Source organism: Apodemus sylvaticus, chromosome 9 (genome assembly GCF_947179515.1).
Source record: "Apodemus sylvaticus chromosome 9, mApoSyl1.1, whole genome shotgun sequence".
NCBI lineage: Eukaryota > Metazoa > Chordata > Mammalia > Rodentia > Muridae > Apodemus > Apodemus sylvaticus.
In genome coordinates, this window is record NC_067480.1 from 571,318 (window position 1) to 588,565 (window position 17,248).

Sequence of the window (17,248 nt, forward strand, 5' to 3'; positions counted from 1 at the left end):
GATTTGCTAATCAGTTATTTTGAAAAACTTTAGGAACAGATGAAGTTTTAGCCATGTTTTCTTAGCACAGAATGATACACTGGAGAATAGCTACCATCAGCGGACAGGACACAATTCCATTAAGTCAGAGTATATTTTGTCAAACAAAGGGAAAAAAAAACAAGTGAAGTGTTCTTTTATCAGATTTATACAAAACACATTTTATTTTGGTCAAATAATTATATTTCTAATATCCTTAACTGTAAGCTATAGACTGCCCCTCCTCTTAGTTTAGCAGAAAGAGAAGCAAGCATTTATTAATTAATTGCATTGGGCCTGGCCTAGTATCTAGGTAGACTTATTGTATCATTTACTTTAAATCTTTTTCTTTAAGTAGTTGTAGTAAACATTGCATGACAGAAGAGGAAAACTGAAACCCAGAAGATTAAAATTACATTTTCTTTTTAAAATTTTTAAAATTAAAAATTTTTTAATTTATTTTTATTTTTGATCAGATACTAAGAAATTAGTATTCAAGCTGAGCTCCAAGTAATCATGTGATTTAAATATATTATAAATATAAAATTTTTACAGGTGCATGTCAGTAATTGTACCACTTGGTGAGCTATGGTTAAAAGATTCATGGCTCTAGTCCAGACTGGTCTTCATAGGAAAACTGTCTCAAAAAAAAAAAAAAGTCAAATGAACAAGCCAACAACCAAACATCCACTAAAATATCAGAAGCCCAAATTAAACAAAACAAAACTAAAACCAAAACAACTGAATTGGTAATTATGTTTCTTGTTAGTCTGATTAACACACACACACACACACACACACACACACACACACAAAACCTTTAAGGGCATCTGTGTAGAATATCTATGTATCCACATTAAATTGCTCATGCCACATTATAATGCTGTGGCCTGTTTGCTATGTTCATGAGGGAGCTCTGGGACATAGAAAATGACATTTGTATATAACATCATTCTTTCCCCTAAGACTTTTACCTTCTTCCCTCTTTTTCCCCATTAAGCTCTTAGCTAGTTCCATTTTCTAGGAGACAAACAACTGCTTTATACTCCAATTCTTTTAAATGCTCTTTGGTAACATTCATGAAAAACAAGGAATCCTCGCTGAAAATTACTGGCCAAAGAAAATAAGGACAGGAATCACATTCTTTGGCTCTTTTTCATGTATATCTGATTATCTCAGCTAAGGCAATGGTTTCTTATCCCCCTTTCTCTTCTCTCCCTAGGGATCAGTTCCCCAGAGTGCTGGGTACAGAGCATGGCTAAATAAATGTGTGTTCATTTGACAGGAGCAGGAGCCAGGGGCTGAGCTGATCTCACAGTATCATGCCACCTCCTGAATAATTGAGCATAGTCTGTGTGATTAATGCATTTATGTATGCAACTTGTATTAGCAATATCCTCCCTGCCATCTTCCTGCCATTTCTCTCAGCCCTCAATAATACATTTGCAGAAAGCCTCCTAAAAAGTGTAGTGGTTAATAAAACAAACAAGGGAGGCATGTCCTAGGATAAAGGTGTTAGGGGGCTATTTATTTGACAATATGTAAGCAATTCATGTAAATGTTCTGTTTCATATGAGTACACAAATTTTAGATCTAAACAATCAACAACTCAGCAGCAACTAAGATTGAAAAATGATATATTCATGAGATGTTATGCTTATTATAAATCAGCTTTACTTTTTCTTTTTACTATGTTTCTTATGAACAAAATGCATATACAATGTATCAAAAATTTTCCATTCAAGGGCATAAATGATGTTTTACTTCATAGAAATAACATTGTACAAGCTCTAAGTAATGCTTCCTCTTAAGTAAAATGATTCACAATATTGCTAGATAAAATAAGGTTAAACATTTTTCTTTTTGTCACTAGAAAAAGAAAATAGGAGTTTCTTGCATAATGCTTCCACATTTTCAACCCAAGAGGTAGGATCAGAGGAAAAAGCAAGCAGGATTAATCAGGTTTTACATGTGCAATGACACAGAAAGAACATTGGTCAGATCCACTTAGAGTTAATATATTATACACAAGAGCATCTAATAAGATTTTCCTTTTTTATTTTATTGAAAGGAGATTCTTTTCTTGTATAATACATCCTGTCTACAGTTTCCCTTCTCTCTACTCTTCTCAGTTCTCCCCCACCTCCCTTCCTCCCCAGGTCTTCTCCTCTCCCTTCAGAAAATAGCAGGCCACCAAGAGACTACAACCAAACATGACAAAATAAGATAAAATAAGACAAGGCAAAAGTCGTCATATTCAGACTGAACAAGGAAAAGACAATAGGAGAAAAAAGAGTTCCAAGTGCCTGCAAAAGAGTCAGAGACAAACCTGCTCCCACTATTAGAAATCCCACAAAACCACAGGCTAGCAGCCATAACATACACAGAGGACCTGGTACAGAACCTTTCAGGCCACCTGAGCCTATATGAACCCTGCTTAGTTGATTCAGTGGGTCATGTTCTTGTGTCCTATATCCCCTCTGACTGCTACAATCTTTCTTCTCCTTCTTCCATGGAGTTCCCCAATCTCTGAGGGGAGGGACCCAATGAATACCTCTAATTTAGACTCTCCACATAATGTCTGGCTGTCTTTGTGTCTTCTCCTACCTGCTGTCTCATCCTTTTGCAAACAGCTTTTGTATTGGAATTACATGATTCACACCCTTAGTGGTCATTTCTAACTATTGTTTACGTGGCAGGCACAGATATCTACATGCCCTTTCTTACACATTTTTAGACCTCATATGGAAAATTGGCATCTCTCCAGGGGCCAGAAGTAGCAGACACCAACAGAATGGAGCAGGGCTGTTTTGGTTCAGTTCTCTGGGGTTCTCTTTTATACTGATTTCTGGATCCATTCCACAGTGTCTTGATTCTTTTCCTTTAAAATGTTGGTTCTTGTTGCTAAGCAAGTTGTAGGAACTTTTATGCTCTTACTGTAGATCATTTTAAGCTGAGTCCTCAGCCTCTCTTCTGAATTTATTGTGAGAGCTGAACAGCTCCTTGCTGGTGGCTTTCTAAACTCTATCTCTTGCTATCTCTTGTGTTTTCTGATTATACATCTGGTGGAATGGGAACAATCAATTTCAGTTCTTATGGAAAATTAAATTCTTATGGAAGTATTATGTGACTCACCAGTGTTTTCAGGAAGTCTTCTGACAACCTGGTGCAAATCACAGGTTTCTTTGCTTTTCAGCAAACTACTAAGATCAAAGGATCTTTCACTATCTTTGAATTTTAAGCAGCGTCAGTAAATTGCTACTTAATAAACTAGTTATACTCTTTCCTTCTTTCTTTCTTTCTTTCTTCTTTCTTTCTTTCTTTCTTTCTTTCTTTCTTTCTTTCTTTCTTTCTTCTTTCTTTCTTTCTTTCTTTCTTTCTTTCTTTCTTTCCTTCCTTCCTTCCTTCCTTCTTTCTTTCTTTCTTTCTTTCTTTCTTTCTTTCTTTCTTTCTTTCTTTCTTTCTTTCTTTCTTTCTTTCTTTCTTTCTTTCTTTCTTCTTTCTTTCTTCTTTCTTTCTTCTTTCTTACTCTCTCTCTCTCTCTCTCTCTCTCTCTCTCTCTCTCTTTTGGTTGAAAAAATTAGTGGACTTATTACTGCTTCTAGGGTGTGGGGCTCAAGAGCTCTTTGTGGGGTGAGTCTATTTCCCCTTCACCACCACAGGCTTCTGGCTTTGAAGGATGGCACTGGCCCTGTGGCTGGCCATCATATTCAGATCAGAGTGGTACTTGTTCTTTTGGATTATGTGCCTGATGCTTCTGAGAATAGCCAGAGCATTCTTGTTGATGGTGGCCCTCACTTAAGAAGTGGCAAGTTTTCTCTCTCTGAATCTGTTTCATAAGCAACACCACTACTTTGCAATTGGCCACAGGCTCCACTCCTGGAATCTTGTGGTGAATTAGCTCATTGTAGTGGAAGAGGTTGCAGGCCAATATCTTAATAGATTTACAGTAATCTGTGTTATTACTCTTGATCAAGAATCTGGAGCAGTTCTTAACAACTATACATTGCAGATGTGCAGACATGGCAGTAGCTTCTCTCCTTATGGTTACCAGAGACAGAAAGAGCTATAGTGTCAATTAAGATATGTTTTCTAACATTTCTTACTCAATTTTAGGATTCTAGTTCTAAAACCCCTCCTCCCTTTGATGACCTTTGGCTTCCTTTACAATTTCAACTCAATTACTGTTTTAGTTATTGTTCAAATCAATCTTGGACTAAGATGGACAAGTGACAAAAATCCACAAAATATACTAAGTGTTGGGGCACACATTTATTTTGGGAATTTGCTACATCTGCACTATCAATTTGGCAGGGGCCAATGAGTTTGTATATTGTCCCATGGCTGCTTAGTGGCATGGGAGGAGTCTGGCTTGACCTGGGTCAAATTTTGACTGGAATCAGCCATAACCCGAAAAAGGTCTGTGACTATGATCAGTAGAATCATGCTATGATGAGCAAATTGGTAGAATCAGTTTTTCAAGAAAGTGAATAGGAAATAATGGTGTGTCCTCATGTGAGTTAATATTGAGAATTTTCTGTGTTACCTACCTTTTTACTCTCTCATTCACTTTTCTGTACACAGTTGACTGTGATTCTAAGAGGCTAAAATTATTTGTGTGGTCTGAGGTTTCTAGATGTAAGAATTATATACTTATTCCTAGAAAAAGCATTAGGAAATCTAAAAGGAAGACTAGTTTTTCTGTCTGTTTAGAATAAAGATAAGCTTGAATGGAAGCTGTATGTCATTATTGGGCAATTGTGCTAAGTACATGTATTGCTCAAAAAAGGACAACAAAGGAATGACAAAAAGCATCAGTAGTCATTGAAAAAAGGGAGTAATCATTTGGAATAGTTTAGAAGATTATTCTAGGTAAATTGTGACTTTCATTTGATGTCCTGAGAGTTGGTAGTACTGGCTTTCCTGTTCCTTGGGCAGAATGGAAGCCCCAAAAAGAGTGGCCAGGGGTTTCTGTACCCTAAGTAAACACAGACTTTATTCATGGAGGTTCTGAACTTTAATAAAGCTTTGAAGGCAAGTGTTACAGCCTCAAAGGGAAGAGTCATTCATTCTACAGGGGAAAATAATGTTTAACACATATGCACCAATGTGTGTTAAAAATAATAGTAGCTAAATAAGATAATTTTCATTTTACAGTGAATATGCTGCATATAATTATTTTAATAGAACAGGAAACTAATGTTGACTGTAAGTGAAATGAAAGCTTGGGCCTTTGATTTTAATGATTGTTTGGAAAAACTTGTGCTTTTTAAAGTCTATAGGGTTTCTTCTATTGTCTAGTAATGCATGGGACTGAATAAATCACCTGAAGTTCAGTTTTTTATAATCAGAAATTTATTTAATTAGTTACTTAGAAATATCCCCCAAGCAGTAAAACAGAATATTAATTTTTTAACCAATATGCTCAATAGCCATTTCATGTTGCTTCAATCAAAAATATTACGTGGGTATCTTATCAGAAAAGTCCATACAATTTGGATTGGTACTCACAGTTCATGTCTGTGTAGTCTCTGAAAAATGTCATTATGGCCTTATAATGCCCAACCCTTCTGAAATATCTTCTAGAAAATAAACAAAGAAATGAAAACAAACAAATAATACCATATCCAGAGTTTGGGGCGTAGTTTGTCCAGTAAAGTACTTGCTATATAACCCAAATAAGAAAGCTGGGCATGATGGCATACACTAATTTCATTGCTGGGGTAATAGAAACAGGTGGATTCCTGTGGGTACTCTGGCCATTCAGTTCAGCTTATTTAGTGATTTCTAGTCCAATGAGAGACCCTTTCTCCAAATAAACAAACAAAATGAAAGAAGAACCACAAGACAGACAGTTCCCAAGAAATGATACCTAACTTCTGGTTTCCTTATGTCCTTTTCAGTGGCTCCCTATCTCCTACCCACATGTAAGAACCTCTGTACCCAGATCTGTTGTTCTGTTTTTCTTTCTTTTTTTTTTTTTTTAAAGATTTATTTATTTATATATGTGAGTACATTGTCACTGTTGCTGTCTTCAAATACACCAGAAGAGGGCATCAGATTCCATTACAGATGGTTGTGAGCCACCATGTGGTTGCTGGGATTTGAACTCAGGACCTCTGGAAGAGCAATCAGTGCTCTTAACCACTGAGCCATCTCTCCGGCTTGTTTTTCTTACCAGCTATCATCACCACAGCCCTCACCACTGGGTTAACGAAACAATCCATATTAATGTCATTTTTAACATTTTAGAATGTATTTTGCCTGTGTTTTTACATGGCTAAATACAATATTCAGGTAGCAATTATTAAGGATTCTCTGACTGGGATTGATGGTGCACATGTGTAATCCTAGCAACTTGGGAGACTGAAGCAAAAACATGACTTGAACCCACTCTGGGAATCATAGTAAAACACTCTTCACAAAAAACTCAAGAGTAAGATATAAGTAATAATCAGTCTCTCCTAAGTTGTATATTGGTATAAGAAGGGAGTATGTCTTAAATGTCTTAAGGCATGGACATTCAAAAATTCAATCACACAGGCCAACAGTTGGTAGGAGTAATAATAGTTACTACTCACTAGATATATATTGTGTCTAAGATATTGTGTTGGGAATGACACAGAAATCACTTATTACATAACAAGCTTTCTGGAAAGAAAGTTGTTGAATTAGGTGTCCCATAACTTAATTTTCCCTGATACCCTGGGGGAACTCTCTTGGAGAGAGAAAAAAAGTCAAATGATGTCTAATCTCTTTTAAATTAACTAAAAATTGATACTGGGATATAGTTCAGAAGATTCCATCTTTAGAACACAGAAAGAAGAAAAAAGAGAGAAAGAACGAATACATCTAAGTATGTAGCTTGATCATATTTTGTAGGAAGTCTCACTGTTTAACTCAGTTCAACTTTAAGCTCACAGCAATCCTCCTGTCTGTTTTTGAGTGCTTGTATTATAGGCATAATCTATTGATCTGGACAGGAAGATACTCCTATTATATAGATGTTTTGAATAGTAAGTTCCTAGTAAAACCAATTTGCAATTGCTTATGAGTGAGCCAGTATCTATGAATTTAAGTAGCATAGCACTCAGATTGAATACCATGTGTTCCTACTAAAATTTGGTGCATGAATGGATCATAACTTAAATGCACCATACTATAGAATGTGACTTAGAGATACAGTTTGCTATTCTGGACTGGAAAGTATATGTTTAAATCAGCAAGGTGTCATCTAGGAAGACAGAAGCTGTCTCTGACTCCTTCCTGCTGGCACTTAGTTGTTTGAATCTGCTAGAACCTGTGGCAGAGGGGAACTGAGGACACAAGATGGGATAAAGGTGATGAGCATCTGAATTTAGTAGACGGATTGCCCAGGATTATCCAATCCCAGAAGTCCCTAAAAGACGAGTGAGGTAGGGGATTCAGTACCCATGTGAAATGATGTGAAAGAGGTTTGACTAGTCATTGCTGACTTTGAAGATAGGAGAGAGGTCAAAAGCCAAGGAATGCAGTGAACTGGTAGATGCTGGAAACATCAAAGCCATGGATTCTCTCCACAGAGTGTCCCAAAGGGAAGCAGCTCTGATTTTCGTCAGCAGATCGCCTGCCTCAGACTTTGACCACCAAACCATAAAATATATTTGAGTTATTTTAAGATATCAAGTTTGTGGAAATGTGTATTGGGACGAATAGCAAAACCAATGTATTAATGTATACCTTACTTCTGCATTTTCAACATTGTAATCTCAAGCTGATATGATTGTTAAGTAGATAAGCATTTGCGTTACACTCCTCTGATTTAAAGTCTTGCTACTTTATCAGGACTTCTGCTCATATCAAAGGATGATGTTGAATTTATTCTTAGATTTTGTTGGTTTTCTTAGTGTGTTTATAATTATCTCCCCTGTTATATTCAGATTCCTGTACTTTTTCACAGGAGGTTTCCACTGGTTGTGCCTAGCAGTGAGTCCTTTCCATGTCTTTGGATGGAGCTTAAGCAATAGAAAGATTGTTCTGATCATTTGTGCTATTGAGGTAAAAGTGATCCAGATCAATATAATAAAAATTTAAAAACATTGGCAAGTTTTATAGAAATAGAAATGTTTTAGCAGTCTGAATTAATCAGGGTAAAAATCAGGTTAAAGTTATGTAAGTATATTGATGCTTCTAATGGTATCTTATGTCAAGAACACTTGTTACTGTTCATGTGGTTAAGATAAGAAACATTTTTAGTCAGAAAACTTCAGTTTAAATATAAGTTGCTCCTTATTTATAAGAGTCTAAAGTAATTATCCATGAGCTTCAATTTCCTGACTTTTAAGACAGGGCTAATATATCTGAATTAGGTTCAAATGAGGATTCATGAGGAGCACATTGTGATCTGTAAAACACTATACACATATCAGATGTAATAATGATTATTGTTAAGAGAGTTGGGGAGAATATATGAGTATATTCTAATGCACTTCACTTGCTGTATAAAAAGTTTGGCTGATTATCATAGCTCCAATGAATTATTACCATCGGTTTTGTTCAAACAATTATTGGTTGATCAAGGAGAAATTATGAATCAATTTCAATAATACACATTATTATTAGCTTTCCCAAACTAATTTAGAGTACAGAGGGTCCCTCAGTGTTTAAAACTCATAACATTTATTGTTTATAATAATAAACACAAACTTGATTATGCATCAAAATTATAAGAGGATTTTTTTTATAAAAAGCAATACTGTATTCCATGCTGAGGTGTGTGTGTGTGTGTGTGTTGTGCATGTGTGAGCTTAGTTCCTGTTGACTCATATTTTCTGAATATGGAGACTGCTAGCATATGCTTTTCTTTTGAGAGGCTGAGATCTTTTTTTAATTTGGACCAATCAAAGTCTCAGTTAATTTTTGGAGCTTCACATTACCACATAAAGTGACTTAGTGCTGTTTACAGGGGGAAAAGTACTGGATTATAAATTCATGGACCATGAGTAGTGCCTTGAAGTTGATTTATTTGGACAAATAAGAGTAAATTATTAATTATTCATAATGCACACTTGAAAATGTTGGAACTTGAAGAAACCATAAAAACAATATAGTTTATTCTGTTTTTTCCCTGGATAAAGAAACTTATACCAAGCTGGGCGGTGGTGGCACACACCTGTTATCCCAACACTCTGGAGGCAGAGACAGGCGGATTTCTGAGTTTGAGGCCAGCCTGGTCTACAGAGTGAGTTCCAGGACAGCCAGGGCTATACAGAGAAACCCTGTCTTGAAAAAGCAAATAAAAAAAAGAAAGAAAGAAAGAAAGAAACTTATACTAAGTGAAGGTTTAAAAGGCTAGGCTAAGGTGACTTGACTTGTCAGATAGAATCCTTAGTTTGCCTTTTACTACATTTAGAAAAATTTAAAAATACATAATTAAAATTCAGAGACAAATTACTCATCTGTGACGAAGGCTCATTGTCTCTTACTAGAACTCTGAATTACTAGAACTCTGTGAAGTGAAGAGCACACTTTCATTGTTTTTGTTCTTTTTTTAGACTAGTACATGGTAGAATGTGCTCAGCAAGCTTCTTCTTTTTTTATTAGTCATTTTATTCTTTTACATTTTAAATGATATTCCCCTTTCTGGTTTCCCCTCCATAGACTCCCCATCCTATCCCTATTCCCCTTTGCTTCTGAGGATGCTCCTCTACCCATCCACCCACTCCAGCCTCACCATTCTAGTATCTACCTACACTGGGCATCAAGCCTCCACAAGATCATGGGCCTCCCCTCCCATTGATGCCAGACAAGGCCATCCTCTGCTAGATATTTATATGGAGCAATGAATCCCTTCATGTATACTCTGGTTGGTGATTTAGTCCCTGGGAGCTCGGGGTGGTCTGGTTAGTTGATATTGTTCTTCCTATGGGGTTGCAATCCCTTTCAGCTCCTTCAGTCCTTCTCCTAGCTCTTCCATTGAGGTTCCCGGGCTCAGTCATAGTTGACTGTGAGTATCTACATCTGTATTAGTCAGGTGCTAGCAGAACCTCTCAGAGAACAGCCATACAAAGCTCCTATTAGCAAGTGCTTCTTGGCATAAGCAAGAGTGTACAGGTTTTGTGTCTGCAGATGGGATGGATCTTTATGTGGGATGGTCTCTGGATTGCCTTTCCTTCAGTATCTGCTCCAGTTTTTGTCCATTTTTTGGCAGGAACAATTTTAGAGTAAAAATGTTCATGGGTGAGTGGCCCCATCCCTATCTGAAATACCCAACAAAGGGAAGCTAGAACCTGTAGAGACCACCCCTAGTGGGTAGGCATGGCTCAACACCTTCTTTAAAATTCAGAGTGGAAGAGAACATTTAGAGTCCTAGTATTGTACCCTATGTTATTTTTAAGTGATTTTTCTACTCCTTTGTATGCTACCCAGCACACAAATTACTGCAATGTTAACCTCCTCCAACATTATTAATGGATTGGATGCATATTAAAGTGAACAGATCAGATATCAAAATGTGCAACAAAGATCTCACACTGAAGCAAAAAAAAAATCTCGCCATTGATAGTAATGAAGCTGTTTTGCTACTTGATGTCATGGTTACTATTAAAGGAACCTTCACAATAGGTTTTACAACAATATTTACTGGTTATATTTTAGAAACCAAGACTTTTAGAAAGACAGAACCTAGGCCACTAGGCATAGTGAACCAAATTTGTTAATTCAACCAAATTTTACATTTTTTTCACTCACGATCATGGATTGAGTTTGACATTGTGCCCCCTCTGTCATGGCTTCCTGTAAAGAAATACCTTTGAACTGAACTGATGAAGAAAGAAAAATCTTGAGAGTTAAGGTTCAGTAAGTTTAACAAACATTACAATACTGAGCAATGTTTATTTTCAGGAGGTTTCTTATGAAAATGTCTTTATATTAAATTTTATAAAGAAATTGGCTTCTTGGTTCCTTATCAAAGTAACCATAATCTGACAACAAAACATGTAACAATAAAGAGGTTAATGTTTTGAGTCTTAAGAATTAAATATAAGATTATTATTTGAGAGAAGTTATGTATGTTAAGAGCTAAAATGCTGATATAAAAGATACAATTAGTGGGGGATAAATTCACTTTAAAGCAACACCAGGCGGTGTCCTAGATAGAAAAGATGCAATAGTAAATTGCAAGGCATCCAAGACTGTGGAGGCTAGGATATAAACAAATGAATTCCACCAATACCACGTCTGGGGCAGAAGAAAACAGCAAAGGACAACTGGAGAAGAGAATGTGGTACTGTGGTCCCAGAGGAAGTCTTACTTAAAATGATCAAATTGTACTGGCCCAAATATAAGCAATTTTGGAGCTGTTTTGTGTACTTAAGTTGCTGGCTCTTTATTTTAGTTGGACTAAAATAACCAACTATTTTTAAGAGTGCAAGATACATTAGATCGTGCTTCTGCTTATCACAAGCCCTCTTGTTTTATGGGTGAGGAAACTGAAGCCCAGTTTGGCTAATACTGTTTGGATTACATTGTTAGGTGGTGACATATAACTAAAACTATGTGTTTTTCATTTCCAACACAATGTTTTTGCCTGTTCTTCCCCCACGAGCTTTGCATGGTCAGTGCTGTGCATTTGAGTCTCATGCATTTCTCCTTGCACAGCTGTTAGAGAAAGTTTTATTTCTCTGGTTATTTCCCCTTGAGCAAGACCTACTCCCTGGTATCATGGGGTCTTAAATGCCTAGACTTTGAAACATTTCCTAAATGTACTTATCTTTAAGAATAGATAACATTCCATTTTAGCCCATTCCTGTTTGCTTCTGGAAGACATCTGATTATTGATGAAAAAAACCTGTAAAGTAGCCAGCATAATTAGTCAACCAGAGGCTCAATTGGCTCATACTGTATTAATATCAATTTCAATATAGGAGGAGCACATGCATCCATGTAGTAGATGGGGAAAATCAGGCTATTTATGTTTTACAAGTCATCAGTTTACTCTCACTTCTTTGAATGACATAATTTTCAAAATATATTTAATTTAAAATTATTTTTATTTCATGTACATCTGTGTTTGCCTGCATGTATGTCTGTATATCGCATGTGTTCCTGATACCCATGAAAGCCAGAAGCAGCAGTCCAGTCACCTAGAACTGAAGTTGTAGACAGTTGTGAGCCACTGTGTGGGTTCTGGGAATGAAACCTAAGTCCTGTGGAAGAGCAGTTAGTGTTTTAAACTGCTGCGCCATCATCTCTCCGGTTCCCAAATATATTTAAAAGACAAAAATCAGTGAAGTCAAAATTGAGGTCCTATTTCAGAGGCTTAAATAAATGCCACTGAGTAGTAAAATTAATAAAGCAAAAATTCTGCTACTTTTTGAGATGGGATCTCACACTATATTTTTCATATATGTCTCAAACTAGTAGGTTCTAAGTGGTAGGCCTGTCCCAGCCTTCTGAATGTTGGTATTCTAGGTACATATCACCATGATTGGCAGCAATATAATTTAAATTATTGTAAAATGTTCTTTTAATAAAATGAGATAACTTTAAACAAATGTTTACTGAAAACTTGTTTTCAGTATGGAATATTCATGCATATATGTAAATATTTATGCATTGAATTGTTTTTAGAAGACTTTACAATACTGGAAAATATGTTAAATTGATCATCGTTCTTTTATTTAGAAGTGCAAGTAAGGTTTTTTTTTTGTTTTTTTGTTTTTTTTTTTTTTTTTTTTTTTTTTTTTGTGAGTAAAGCAAATTGAATGTAGGTATGCATCTTCAAAACTAACAGGCCTGACCATTTTGGTTTTTGATTAACATCTCTAAAGGGTTGCTAGAATTCTATGTGTGCCATTGAAGCCAAACATTTTGTACTTCATAGTCTCTTATTCTTCTCTTATATTTAATTATTATTTGACAATTCAATTTTTTTAAAAAAAGCTCAGAACCAACTTTGAAAGTCTATAAAATATAAATGTAAAAAGGATACATATTTCTGAATATTCCATTTTCTGTTAATTGTGCTAATGGAAATGAGAAAAATGACCTACTCTCTCATTAATTATTTAGATTTGGAAATATTAAATAAGTGGAATTTACAAGGAAAACAGTATAATTGTGAGAGTAATTTCATTGCATTTGCTACTCTTCCTTGAAATATTAAATTTATTCTAATTATACAAAGTAAGGGCTTTTATGAACACTTTTCCAGACATGCGTATGATGTACTTTGACAATCTTTATTTCTACTATTTATTACTTTTTCTTACCATCTCTTTATAATTACTTCCTTCTTTTTAAAATAATTTTTTATTCTTTGAGATTATAAAGTACTATTTCTTCTTTTTCCTCCTTCAAAACTCTCTCATATATTCCGACTTTCTTTCTCTCAGATCCATGTCATACTTTTTTTTAAATTGTTGATATGTATATTGATTTATATAATATAATTAATTCCTAAATATATAAACACAATCACATTTATCCTCTCTTCTAGATTCCATATATAAGAGAAACCAGGGAGAAGAATTTGTTTTTCTGACTTTGGCAGATTTCACAATGTGATCTCTACAGACTGTGTAGTTCCTGGGCTTCATGAATACTTAAATCTTTTAAGACTTTGGGATTCAGAGAAAGACAGATGTCCCAGGTCTCTGATTAGCAGAATATATACACAATATTCTGGCACTCACTAGAATTTGGAAGTAATTATGAAAAAGATGTTGACACTGACTGAGTCTTTTCTAATCCAAGTTCACATTTGTAAGTACATATCCTAAGACAGATGACACACAGTGTATAAAAGGAAACCTTTAGCTCTCCCTCATGGCATACTGAGGGAGAGCTAAAGGGTCATTTTCTTAAGAAAGTAGAATTATGTAAAGCTTTTCTACACAGTCACTAAGAGCAATGACATTTGTAGTGCCTTGGTAGCATATGGGCCATTATGTATCACAGGATTGAGCCTCTACTCAACATCAAATGGAACTATATGGGACAGAGATTACATATTACATTGGTTTCTCATGAAAAAAGTGAACTAGGGAGGTCACTTTTTTCTCTGTGAAACTCTCTCTCCCTCCTTTCCTCCCTCCCTCTCTCCCTCCTTCCCTCTCTTTCTCTCTCCCTCCCTCCCCCCTCTCAAAAGACAGTGACAGGGCAAATGACAAGGGTGGTTAAACTTCATTCTATGAAATAAAACAGCCATTTTCTTTCCCTTTACCTTAACTTCAGAAATTCCTTCATGTATTTGTTGAGTTAAACACAGTCTTCCTTTGGTACCTGCAGGAAATTTGTCTCAGGAATTTTGTGTGGATACACTTGTAGGTGCTTGGGTCCTGATATTAAAAGGCATTTTCACAATAGCAACACAAATATATGATCAACATCATCAATAGTAAGTGCGTATAAATATGGGGAGGTTTATGGTGTCTTGCCCTTGAGACAAGATTTCTCTCTGTTTTTCAGCGAGGCTGGTGGGTTGAGCAGTGAGTCCCAGATTCTTATGCTCCAGTTGCTTATCAGCCCCTAGAGTTGGGGATTACAGGTACAATTGCAATCATGTCTGGCTTCTTCTGTGGATTCTGTAGATCCAAAGTCAGGTCCTGATGTTTGTACATCAAGAACACTAATGGAACCAACTTTTTGGCCCAGTCCAAAAAGTTTAAAATCATCTTTCAATTGTTTGTAATACTTGACATAATGTAAATAGTCATTATATATTATGTATTAAATATTATGTATTATGTATTATATCATATATCATATATCAATCATATGTCAAATATCATATATCATATATCACATATCACATATCACACATCACACATCACACAGCATATACCATATACCATATATCATACATCCTATCATATCATATATTGTATATCGTATATCAATCATATACTATATACCATATACCATATATCACATATCACATATCATATATTATATATCACATATCATATATCATATGTCACATGTCATATGTCACATGGCACATCATGCATCACACATCACACATCACATACCATATACCATATATCATATACCATATACCATATATCCTATCCTATCATATATTGTATATTGTATATCATATATCAATCATATATCAATCATATATCATATATTCACACATCACACATCATACATCACACATCACACATCACACATCACACATCACATACCATATACCATATACCATATATCCTATCATATCATATATCATATGCCCATATATTATATATCATCATATATCAGTCACATGTCACATATACCATATACCATATACCATACACCATACACCATATACCATATACCATACACCATACACCATATGCCATAAACCATATACCATATACCATATACCATACACCATATATCACATATCACATATTATTTATATATATATATATATATATATATATATATATATATATATATATTCCTGTTTAAAGAATGAGAAAAAGTCTATATATATTTAATCAAGGCTCAAATTTTATCTAGAAGGTTTTTCATCTGTGATTAATAGAATTTACAAGTAGGGAGGAACACCTGTACAAATAGATGAATTAAAAAATGGAATATTCCATTGTTGACTTTTTAATCAGAGGAGGCTTGGCCTAAAAAGCAAGAGGCATAAAATTAAGTTCTACTCCCAACACTTTATGATTTTTGACCTTGCACAAACTACTTCATCTTTTTAGCCTCAGTAGTTTCACAGGTAACAAAAGTGAGTGTGTTTGTGTGTGTGTGTGTGTGTGTCAGAGAGAAAGAGAGAGAGAGAGAGAGACAGAGACACAGAGACACAGAGACACAGAAAGACACAGAGAGAGACACACAGAGAGAGACACACACAGAGAGAGATTTATTTACATTTTTAAATAGGGTAATATTGACCTCCAAGGATATGTTTAAAAAACCATGAATCCAGTTTTTGTCACATAACTTGGGATGTGTGCTGACTTGTTTTATGTCAACCTGATATAAATCGGAGTCATTTGGGAAAAGAAATCCTCAATTGAGTAAATTCCTTCACTAGTCTGGCCTGTAGGCAAGCCGATGGTGTATTTTTTTGGTTGGTGATTGAGGTAGGAAGTCCCAGCTTATTGGGGATAGAACCACTCCTTGGCTGGTGGTCCTGGGTGCCATAAGAAAGCAGACTGAGCAAGCTAGTAACCAGATCCTCTATGGCCTCTGTATCAGTTCCTGCCTTCAGGTTCTTATCCTGTCTTGAGTTCCTGCCTTGATGTACTGCGATGTGACAGTTTAAGCTGAAATGAAACCTTTCCTTCCAAAGTTGTTAATGATAACACATTGTCACAGCAGTAGAAATAGTAAGATAGGATGTTACTGGTATTCCTTGGATGTCAGTTTGGGTTGGGGACATCCTGAAATGAACAGTTCATCTTAAGAGGTGAAGGATTGTCTAACTCACATGCCAGAAATCAGGGCTCCACTTTGAGGAAATTATGGTTGACTACTTAGGATCTTCTAGATCCAAATCCAAGCAACCCATTGTCCCCAATCTATAGTAATTAGCTAAATAACAAATTGCAAGCACAAAGAAAAACCGTAAAGTTTTACAAAATATTTGGAGTAAAAATAGTTTATATGTATATTTGTTATAATGGAGAAATTGTCATTTATTGAGCATTTCTGTGTCAGCCAATTTCTCCTATGTAGTCATGTGCATAAATTTGGTTGAGAACTATTCATTTTATATACTGCAACTATTATTATTTTTCAACAATGATGCTAGAACTTAGGAAGTTGTGCCACTTGTCTAAAATTAGACTCTAGGGAAAGAAGCAAAATATCGATTTGGTTTGGATCACACCCAGGACTCCTTATGTTCTGTTATGTTCCCTTGAAAATGGAAGATGAAAGGATGAATAGTTGACAGGTATACTATTTCACTTCCTTGACTAGAACATATTCTTAGACCTTCAGACCTTTGAACAGGATGCTCTTTCATCTGAACTTCCTCACACTTAACCACATTATCTTCATCCTTCAGGTATTAAGATTGTGCCTTACCTGGACTTTATATTAGGTAACTTTGATGTTTTATTTGCCTTTTGTTTTTTCCTCTACCAACTATACACATGCCTTAGTGAAGCATCTAAGTTTCATTTCCAAATTGGTGAGAAGGTTTGTAAGATCAGGGAAGGACATGTTTTCTCAGGCTATACCACTGCATTTTGTACCCTACTATTTGTTGAACAAAGAAGAGAAAAAGTGAATG

The 17,248-nt window shown here is 35.4% G+C and overlaps 1 pseudogene; it reads right to left on the reverse strand.

Moving 5' to 3' along the window:
* Positions 1–3,633: 3,633 nt before the first annotated feature.
* LOC127692986 (60S ribosomal protein L28-like) lies at positions 3,634–4,042 on the reverse strand (annotated as a pseudogene).
* Between the last annotated feature and the right edge of the window lie 13,206 nt (positions 4,043–17,248).